This window comes from Equus caballus, chromosome 8 (assembly GCF_041296265.1).
Source record: "Equus caballus isolate H_3958 breed thoroughbred chromosome 8, TB-T2T, whole genome shotgun sequence".
NCBI lineage: Eukaryota > Metazoa > Chordata > Mammalia > Perissodactyla > Equidae > Equus > Equus caballus.
The window spans coordinates 77,800,503-77,811,775 of NC_091691.1; the positions used below are offsets into that span (position 1 = coordinate 77,800,503).

Below are 11,273 nucleotides of genomic sequence, written 5' to 3' on the forward strand. Positions count from 1 at the left end.
TCACAATTAGCCGCCCCAGTAAAGAAGTTGGCTCTCTCAACATCATTAGCTAATGGCCGGGAAAAGCTCTGATTGGCCCGCTTGTGTCATATGCTCAACACCAAATGCTGATGAGGACGTCTCATACATTATTGATGGGAATGTAAAGTGCTACAGACACTCTGAAAACTGTTTGGCAGTTTCTTAAAAAACTTAGGAGGCACTTACCATCTGACCCAGCAATGGCACATTTAGAGAAATGGAAGCTTAGGTCCACACAAAAACCTGTACATGAATGTTCATAACAGTTTATTTGCAATAGTCCGCAAAAAGCCAGTCTCAAAATGTCACACTCTGTGTGATTCCATTTATACAACATTCTTGAAATAACAAAACTAGAGAGATGGAGAAGAGATTATCGGTTGCCAGGGGTTAGGGATGGGGGTGGGAGGGGTAACACGAGGGAAACTTTTGTAGGGCCGATGGGGGTGGTGGGTGTGATGCAATGGCATAGCGCTACACCTAGTGTACCAAAGTTAGTTTCCTGACTTTGCTACTGTACAATAGTTACGTAAGATGAAACCACTGGGGGAAACTGGGTGAAGGGTACATGGGACCTCTCTGTTCTATTTTTGCAACTTCCTGTGAATCTATGATTATTTCAAAATAAAAAGTAAACAGATCTTAAAGAACTCTTAGCTCTAAGGGGAGATAAAACCCTTCTGTGGGGGCTCAGGCAGTGTTCCGTCAATGAACAATCACAGTGGCCTTGAGGAGAGGGCGGGGGTCCTGGCTCTGTTTCTCTGCATGTGTACTGGCAGGTCTCTGTTTTGTTCTTCCCTTGACCCCGGTTGCAGCCATGACCGTGCTAAGTGACAAGCTTTAGAGCTGATCAACCTTGTTAGCTTCGGAAGTAAAGAAACAAAGATGGTGGGTCTTTGGAAACAAGGAAGTTGATGGAATTTTATGTATCCAACCAAGGTGAATTCTACCTGGCAACCTGGGCAACACTTACGATGTTCAGTGAAACAATTAGGAGAACAATTTTATTGCCCTTTGATTGTATCCATACAATATAAAAGCATCAATGAATATATCTGTGTTCTTACAACAGGAGGGTTAGGGTGGGTTTCCCTCCTCTGCATTTTAAACCATTTATGAAGTTGTTTGTGGTATTTTTAATTTATTTTAAATTTCATTTTGTTTTTTAAATGTATACTTCGAGATATATTCCTTCTACCTTGTCCCCCAGTAATCACTTTTGTTAGCTTCTTGTGTATCCTTCCATATTTTATTGATAGAAATCCAAGCAAACCTGAATAATATACTTATTTTTCCTCATTCTCCCGTAAAAGTGGCATTCTAAACGCATTGTTCCTGCTCCTTTTTTTCACTTGCCGATCTTTCCGTATCTGTGCATGGTACTTTTTTGTAAACTAACAGACAAAGGGGAACAAACAAACAAGCAAATGTAAGTGTGAATGTGTGACGGCCAAGGGAGCAAGCAATGAGGATCCTGCGTTTAGAGGCTCGCCTGGCCGGTCCAAGCAGTTCAGGCCACCTCACTCCCAGATGGTCCTCTCCACTCATTTCCTAGTGAAATGAAGGGCTCACATCCTTTGCCATTTACCCGGCAGGCGTTGGCAAGTATCTGTTTCCATGATGGGCTTCTGCCAGCTTCTGGGGCATCTGCCTGCTGGGCACTTGTCACTTCCTGTCTTACCCCCAACCCCAATAAAGTAGACTAATTTTTAACAAATAAACAGCCTTAGTTTTAACTAAACCCCAATTCTCTCCCCTCCCAAGGCAGCCTGCCCTCTCCTGCCTGCTCATTTGGCAACAAGAAACAGCCCATAGGTCTCCTGGGACAAGGAAAAGCTTCCTAGCCCTTCAGTGGGGGAGTTGAGAGGGCCCCTGCTTCTGGGGGTTGCCCTGTGCCCTTTAGGGTGCCAGCCTCATGCGGCAGGCCTTGTCTGGGACACTGCTGGGACCTGTCCTGAAAGCTGGAGTGTCTGGGGGTGGCTGGCCCCCCACCCTGGGAGACAGGACTGGGCTCCAGGGCCCGGAGGGTAGGATGCCATCAGGGACAAAGATGGCCTGATACCTGGAGAAGTAACAGAAATGCCAAGCTGACCATCCTGCCAGCGGTGACCGCCCTCTCGGTCGTTTCCTGCCCTCAGCATGGCTTAATTTGAGTCTTTCTCCCTCCTGCGCCTGGATGTGGCTCTTGGAATAAGCCATGGGGAGGCTGACTGTATCGAATTTTGCCCCCCAGAGGTACGTTATCAGTCCTTGGGGAGAAGCACCTGCAGCCCTGGCTGATGGATCCCCGTGACTCGGTCCTGGAATGTCAGAGAGCTGGAAAGAAGCCCCAGACCTCAGGACACCCTGGCCCTGGGGACCCCGCTCCAGAGCCAGCTCCTTGTATTCAGTGGGTGGTGATCTCTCAGCGCCTCAGTTTCCTCATGGAAAATGGGCAAAATGGCCACTTTCCCTTTTGTTGTGGGATGCAGCAGAAACAAGTTAGGTCAGAGAGCAGTCTCAAGTGGCCATGGTGAGGAGGGAGGTGATGCAAATAGGTGGAACAGCTGGGTAAAAGAGTTTTTCTGGGGCCAGCTGGGTGGTGCAGCTGTTAAGTGCACATGTTCTGCTTCGGTGGCCCAGGGTTCGCCAGTTCGAATCCCAGGTGCAGACCTATGCACCGCTTGTCAAGCCATGCTGTGGAGGGCATCCCACATATAACGTAGAGGAAGATGGGCGTGGATGTTAGCTCAGGGCCAGTCTTCTTCAGCAAAAAAAGAGGAGAATTGGCAGCAGATATTAGCTCAGAGCTAATCTTCCTCAAAAGAAAAAAAAAGATTTTTTTCTCCTGAAACATGAAACCCTCTTGGCTTAGCGTTTATGTCTTCACCTTTTGATAGAGACAGAGGTATGAAAACCACTTCACTTTCCTCTTTCCTCTGTCTAAGAAAAACTGGGGATCAACTTGATTACAGCTGTCAACCGCTCTGGGCCCCTGTGAGGGAGAGGATGGCAGGGTGGGAGCTGTGGGGAATCCAGCAGGTGACATCACATCCAAAGGGGCAGCCCCTGCAGAGTGCCAGCGGGCTGTTGTCAGGCAGGAAAGCGAGCCTAGTGTCACCAGGTCTAATTTTTCTGGAGAAGTTGGAACCTGTATTTTTATTGACATTTCCTAATGTTGAAATGTTGGCAAATGGTTCAAAAAATTGTAAAACATCTCAGGCCAATCAAAACAGATCTGCTGGCCAGATTTAGGGCTCAGGCTGCCAGTTCATTGACCTCAGACCCAGACCGCTTCAGGGCCCTGTGCTGTCTGCTGGCGTACACACAGCCATTTCCACTGGCCCCAAGAAAGGTCTGTGGACTTGCCCTCTGCACGCCCAGCTGTCATGCAGCTATGAGACTCTGAAATACTTCAGTATTTATTTACTTTTATTGAGGTGACATTGGTTTATAACTATATAAATTTCAGGTGTACCTCATTCTATCTCAGCTTCTGTATAGACTACATTGTGTTCACCACCAAAAGTCCAGTTGCCATCTGAAATACTTCATTTTGAAGCATAAAATATGAAGAATTTTCCGGAAGTTTGGCAGCCATCTTTTGACAGGAGCAGGTTGAAATAGCTATGTGCTCTGCAGTGACATTTGGTGACCCTAAGCCAAGCCAGTCACTTCTCTTGGGGCCTCGGTTCTGTCATGTAAAATGAAGGAGTCCAACTAGACGTTCATCCAGATCAAATCTTCATTGGCTCTAGGACCAATTTTTTTGGTAACATAGTATAAAAATGCAACAATTTCACTCATGGTTTTAGCTGAGTCTCTAAGGCCACCTTGACCAACGGAAACATGATGTGAGCCTCAGATGGAATTTAAAATTTCCTAGCAGCCACATTAAAAAATTAGAAATAGGTAAAATTAATTTTAATAATACATGTGATTAATATAATATATAAAAATATGATCAGTTCAACATGTAATCAATATAAAAAACTATTAATAAGATATTTGACATGATTGGAAACCCAGTGTGTATTTCACACTTACAGCCCATCTCAAGTGCCCAATAGCCACATGGCTAGTGGCTACCATATTGGACAGCACAGCTCCAAGGCAAGAAGCAACAATGATTCTCACATCCCGTGTGAGATGCTAATCACCTAAGCAGGAGAGAGAATCCTGCAGTTCACCTAGTGGGTGAAGGCAGCATATACCTTCCCCTCCTCCCACCTAATTTTTCTTTCCACTGAAAAAAGGTCTTCTTGGTGAAGGGCAGCCACCCCATGTTCAGTTTACCCAGCATCCACTGCTCTCTGACCCAGGCAATCATGTGTCTGTTTTCACCCTCCATCCATTGGCTCTGGGGACAGTGCTCAGTAGGCAAGAGCTGCAGGGGAGAGATGGGGAGTCCTCCTGGGACATGCAGCTGACCACTGCCCGTAGCCTGTGAGAGCCAGCGGGAACATCTCCCTGTCCCTGACCCCACCCCTGCAGGAGCCAGGGGCAGCTGTGAGCAGCAGGAAAGGAGAGACGTAGGTAGGGAACAGAGAAGACACCCACCCAGGCCCCTTTGGAAAGGCAGGCCCCCAGCCTGCAGCAGCCCTAGGGGGACGGTAAGCCCTAGCTTGATGTGGAGTTTGGAAGTCCCAGATTATCTCACCCTGCTGGGCTTACTCATTGTGGAACAAAGGTTATTTTCATTTCTAAAAGTACTCAGAGGATTTGCTTTAAAACATCCCAGAAAAACAAAGTGTGTGTTGGGGGGAGATGGGAAGTGATAAAACAAACACGACTGTTGATAATTGTTGAAGCTGGGTGATTGGTTACATTGGGGTTCAGCATACCATTTTCTTTATTTTCGGTCATGTGTGGAAATTTCCATAATAAAAGTTTTTAAACAGTGACCAGAGGACTTTTTAAAATTGGGAGTGATCAGGAGGGGCACAGAACCTGCCAGAGATTCACTTACGGGCAAGATGAGAGCTAGCCCCACAGAGCAAGTTTCAGTGGGGAAATTAGGGCAAAAACTGTAAAATAATAAAATTGTTTTCTGAGCACACCCCATGAGACCCGCTTGTCCAATGCACTGGTTATTTTTTCTGGGTTGCTGAATTTATATGTTCCCATCTGCCAACCACCCCCCTCCCCATTCCTGGGGATGCACCTCTGGCTGAGACTCCCCAGTGCTCACTCAGCAGGGCTCCCTGACTTTTTTGGGTGATTTGATGACATAGTAGCTTCTTGCAACAGATGCCCAGCTGGATGTTTGCGAACTGCAGAGGCCCTCGGAGCCCAGAAAGACAACCTCTGTGAAGAGACTGCGCACAGCAGGGGCCATTAGTCCCCAGGATCATTTGACATTTTGAAATGAACTCATGGATTCCCATAAATAAGCTTGAACACCAAATCACGCCTGGGGCAGGGTGGCTGTGGCTGGGAGTCCCCACTCTTCTGCATGTGCCGCGGGATGCTTGGTATAGCATCTAAATGTGGATAAAGTGAGCAGGGCGCGTGTGAAGGGGACTGGCTGGCTTCCTCGCAGCCCCTCCATTTGGAGCACAGTCCCTGGCAGCTCCAGCTGTGTGGGTGGACGAGTTCAGTTACATCCACGTTGGTGACATGCCGTTCCTGGCTCCTCCACATGAATTTAGCCCTCAAGCCTGAGGCCCAGCGGGCCAATGTACCCATCATACCACCCTTTCTCGGGCCTGGAATGTGCTGGAACGAGAAAAGGCATCATTCATGTGGAGAACCTGCCTGGCACTGAAGCTCACACCTGAGGCCGCCGTGGGCTTCTCAGCTTCTCTGAGAAACAAGCCTTTCACTTAGAGTTTTGCCTTTTTTTTTTCTGAGTGAATTAGCTAATACGTTTTGAAGACTCCCTGAGTGCTAGGTATTGTTCAGTGCTCTGTGTGAATTATTTAATCCGCGCTGCAGCCCTGTGAGAAGGGGATCATCATTTCCCTGCTGTAGAGATGACAACCGGAGGCTCCCAGAGCTTACTGCTGAGGGACTCGCCGAAGGACACACACGGAGCGAGCTGTGGTCAGATCACTTGCGATCCCGCCTCCCAGCGACCGGCAGGAAACCAGGCTCAGGACCGGTTCGAATCCAAAAGGCCCTGATGCATGGAAGGCTCTGGGGTGGGGTTCCCGGCTGAGGTTCTGGGAAAGGCCAGCAGCATCCCGTTTCTAAAGCTGTGCACTATGGGACATTCCAACACACCCGTGGCAAAGTGTGGCCCTTGCCAGGCAGGGGTTCTTGGGTGACCTGGGAGAAGAAGTGATTAAGAATAATCTACGATGAGGTCAAATGTTTCCTTTGAACCGCAGGAGAGTTGTTTTCTGGGCGAAACCTTCCTTCCAGTCCAGGTGGCCACAGCTTTCATTTGTTTAGCAAATCCTTCCGTCAGTGGTCCTGCGGAGGCTCTCTGAAGAAATGAACTAATAACGTCTAGCACTTCTGCGTTTACGAAGTGCTTTCCTTGCACGATTTTGCTTCTTTCTCCATAACGCAGCAGTAGGCCTTCTAGACCCATTAGAGAGATTAGGGAGCAGAAGCGCACGGCGGCCAGGTCTACTGCAGCTCCTCCAGGACTCAAACCATGAATCTGAAATTGGATTTTTCCAATTAAAAAAAAAAATGGAAAAAGAAAAGAGACGCCAAGCTGGTGGGATTTGAGTACAACCACCCTGTGTGTCTTAAGGATTTCTCTCAAGCCTAGTGCCTCTGTCCTTTCTTGATACGCACATCCTCTTCCCCCCTCCTCCCAGGCCGTTTTGCTGATGAGTAAAAAGATCCTTTATAGTCACTCACCTTGAAAATGACGGCAGCATTATAGCTGGACTCATCAGTCCGTGCACGCATAAGTCTGGAGGAGCAGGCTTCCGGGGCCAGATTTCAATCAGTGTAGACCCTGACAGGCTGGCTGATGACTTAGGACTAATTAAACATGGCTTTTTCACTGGAGTACTAGATCCCTCACAGGGGCACAGAATTCATTGCAGCCTTCTTACTAAAAGCTAAGGAAGGCCCAAGGGGGGAGGCAGGTGGGTGGGGAGGGAGTGTGACTTGCCAGACTCGGGACCATCTTGGCCCCGTTGGGCCCAGGACAGTTACCAGTCCCCTTCTGAGAGGCAGACAGCCCTGCCTGCCTGTTTGATTTCTTAGAGCTCTTTTGTGGATTCTTTTGCCTTTTTTCTCCCTCTTTGCTGTATCTCCTGGGCCTCTGTCCCTTCCCCTGCCCCCTCCTGCCTGCAGGGAAACTCAGCTGTTAACCAGGGGACCCACAGGCCTTTCCTGTTGACAGAGAGCTTCCGTGCAAGCCTTGGGGGCTTCCTTTGCTGACGAGGTTGCAGAAAGGTGGAATAAACTTCTCCAAGGTCACGCAGAGCCAAGATGTAAACCCAAATTTTCTGCCATGACCCCGAAGTCTCTCCACTCCAGCACTGAGAAACAGCACCCCTCCCTCCTTACCTCCTACTGCCCGTGATGTCTTTAAGATTCATTGCCAGTGAGAACATTCATCGACCAGGAATTCTCAGATTTTTACTCACAAATACATATTTCCCCAACTGGACTCTAAGCCCTTTGGATCAACTCAATATATTGTAAAACAAACAAACATACAAATAAACACGCTGTAAGCAAGCAAAAAAGAAAAAGTGCATCTTGTCCCCGCGTAGGACCTTATCCTTAATCTCCTAATCCTTTCCCCCCTCCCTCCTGGGCCCCCTCCCCTCCACAGCTAGAGAGGGTCTAAGGTACAGTTTCTGTTTCCAAAAGAGCCTCTCAAAGGTGCCAGATACTGACTTGTTCATTGAGAGCTCCTCAAATCTGGGGAATGCTCATTTGTTTGCTTGTGTGGGATAAGAAAAGAAAAAGAAAAAATATATATATGTATTAGTTGTGCACAGAGAACAGAATCCGGTTGATGTGTTTCATCCATTTCACTAATTATCCTTGATCTCTAAATTGTCCCATATTTGGCCGACTAGAGTTCTACTTGCCTCCTGTGTCTTTGTTAGCTGTTTTTCCAGCCCCTGTGAAAAGATACTCCAGGCTCAGCTTGTACATTCTTGTCCCAGACATTTCTCCCGGAAGCACTGGTTTCTTTTAGTGGGAAATGGTACACTACTGTCAAAATTTAGTCAGTGAAAACGGTTAAAAAGATCACTCTGTGTGTGTATTCCAACCCCATCCACCTCCTTCTCCTCTTTTTTTATGGAGCACATAGTTAATACACATTATTCTCTCTCTTTTATATCCCTCATGTAGTCTTAGCTTTACAAACACACACACACACACACACACACACACACACACACACACACACACACACACACGGTTGTCCTTTTGGTTGTCTAGACTTCAGTCTCTGCTAGTTTCCTAAGGGCTATAGAACCAATCTTCCCTGAATTTTCGCATGCTGTTGTCTGTGATATTTATATTCAAGAGTCAGTTTGGCTAGAGAAAAAGCCCTTGGCTCTCATTTTCTTTCCTTGAGTATCTTTAATATGTTACCCATTTTCTTCCGGCAAAAAATGTTGCTATTGAAATGTTTTTCAGCAATTGAATTTTCTTTTCCTGATAAGTTATTTGGTCTTTTTGCCTTGATGTCCAAAGGATTTTTCTCCTTTTTATGGTCACTTTATTTTATTTTTTTGGTGAGGAAGATTGGCCCTGAGCTAACACCTGTGCCAATCTTCTTCTATTCTGTATGTAGGACACTGCCACAGCATGGCTTGAAGAGCGGTGTAGGTCTGCACCCAGGATTCAAACCTGTGAACCCAGGCCGCTGAAGTGGAGTGCACCAGGCTGGCCCCTCTCTTTTTTATTTTTAAAGTCCAATATTTTACTAAACTATATCTTGGTCTTAGTCATTTTGGGTCAATTTCTCCAGTTAAGTGGTGTGCCCTTTTCAATTCCTTTCAGATTTTTGTTTGTTTTTCCTAAAGTTTCTGGGAGAAACGTGTTGCTATATCCTAACTGTAGTTTGGGGTTTGCCTATTTTTACTGTTAGTTGTAAACATTTTGCTTTCTACATTTTTGAGGCTATTTTATCATGTACATACAAATTTAGATTTGCTCGATCTTTCTGGTTAATCAATCAAACCTTTATTATTATAAAATGTCTCTTTATCTCTAGTAATACTTCTTGCTTTTAAATCTATTTTTTCTGATATTAATATGGCTACTTCAACTTTCTTTAGATTTTTGATTGCTACATATTTTTTCTATACTTTTAACTTTTAACCTTTGGTTATTTTTTAATATTAGGTGTGCTTTCTGTAAGCAGCTTATAATTTTTTTTAATCAAATCAGACAATCTTTATCTTTTAATTGGAGCATTTAGGGCCTTTGCATTACATTTAATATAATTACTGATTTGCTTGAGCTTAAATGTTGTTACAGTCATGCGCTATATAATGACGTTTTGGTCAATGGGGACCACATATATGACGGTGGTCCCATAGATTAGTACCATAGAGCCTAGGTGTGTAGCAGGCTGTACCCTCTAGGTTTGTGTAAGTACACTCTACGATGTTCGCACAATGATGAAATTGCCTAATGATGCGTTTCTCAGAATGTATCCCTGTCATTGAGTGACATGTGACAGTATTTGCTCTCCTTCTGTCCCAGTTAGTCTGTTTCCTTTTCTTTTCTTTCTTGCCTTCTTCACTTCTTTTTAAATTATTTCATTTTTTCCTTTCTTAGTTTGGCAATTATATTTTTAAAAAATATGATCTTCAGTGGTCAAACAGGGAGATTACAACACTTTTTTGAGTTATCAAACTCTAAAAGAAATTAGTACTCTTACCTCCTCTTAGACAATGTGAATACCTTAGGAAAACTTTAATTCCACTTACTCCACTTCTGATATACATGCTGTTGTCGCCATGTCTCCCTGCCCAGCAGCCTGTGAAGCTTACTTCTGTCTCTCATCTGCCCTCCATGTAATCAGCAAACGCTCCCCAGCTCTGAATGCCTGCCTTACCTACCTGAGCTTCTGCTCTCCATGAGATCTTGACCCAGTAGTTTTTCACTCTCATGTTAGCTCTCTGATGCCTTCAAGAAATTTCATACTTACTCCCGCTTTCCCAGTTGTCCTTGGTGAAACAAATGGTCTGATTACCTATTCTGTCATAAATGAAAGTGGAAGTCTGAAGCTATGAACTGCACTCTACTTGAGGAAGACCTGTCGAGCAGGTCTGGAGGCAGGTATTGCTGCTAAGGGAGTAGCTGAAATCCCATAGCTCTTCTGCATCTGTGGTGGCTGGGAAAGGGGACTCAGGGACCCAGCATGTGATGTTGTATTGGGTGTGTGTGCCAGCCAGTCCAGGAAGCTGCACGTATTGCTCAGCTGTCTGAGTAAACACAGTCCAAAAGGGCACCTGAGGTGGCCTGTGCTGTCCTGAGCAGACTTTGGATCAGTGCCCAGGGCCCAGTGCCATTGGGGCCTACCTAGCCTCTACAGGTCAATATGAAAATAGTCTCTTTGTTCCACTTTCACAAAGATGAATACAACAAGTGCTCCGTGCTGGTTCAATAACCTGTAGTTCAAAGACAGAAGCCTGGGCCAAAGGTCACAGTGAGCCCATTCTTGCCAGAGGCTGAGGAAGGGTGAGAGACAGGCCATTCTTGTCTCTTATGGCCATTCCAGAGTTTCCTTATGAATACGAAGGAAGCTGCCACTGCAGGTGGGGGTCCAGCACCATCTTCACTGACGAGGATACAGCTCAGAACTTCCACACCTCGTGCAATGCCTTTGTCTTGCAGTTAGGGACTGAGCTATGTTCCCCCCAAATTCATATGTGGAAGTCCTAACCCCCAATACTTCAGAATGTGACTGTATTTGGAGACAACGCTTTTAAGAAGAAATTGATGCTGGCCCTGATATCAGTTCCCCTACATTAAACCCAGCATATATGGGGTTAAAACCAAAGCACTCTTTCCCTGCTTACTCCCTGGCTCCAGAATCCACTATCTGCCACGGAGACAAACAGCCAAGGTCACCCACCTGGGTTCCTTACCCTCTCCTCTTCCTTCCTGCAAACAGCACCCCAAGGCGGAATGCAGGCTGGTGGGAAAGCTCTGACCATCAAGGCCACTGACTCCGCCCCCCCCCCCCCCCCCCCCGCCCCCCCCCCCCCCGCCCCGCCTCTCTAAGCAGCCACATTCCTCACAAACCTTTAAAACCCCTCGCCTCCCCTCTTTTGGGGAGATAAGACCCAATGAGACAAATTTGAGGGCTCACTCTCGTCTCCCGGCTG

At 46.4% G+C, this 11,273-nt stretch overlaps 1 long non-coding RNA gene across 1 annotated transcript; it reads right to left on the bottom strand.

Moving 5' to 3' along the window:
• Window positions 1-274: 274 nt before the first annotated feature.
• Window positions 275-11,072, bottom strand: LOC138925413 (uncharacterized). Its single transcript, XR_011441529.1, has 2 exons — window positions 6,817-11,072; window positions 275-6,610 (listed from the first exon to the last, which is right to left on the bottom strand). It is a non-coding gene; the product is annotated as an uncharacterized lncRNA (long non-coding RNA).
• Window positions 11,073-11,273: the final 201 nt, after the last annotated feature.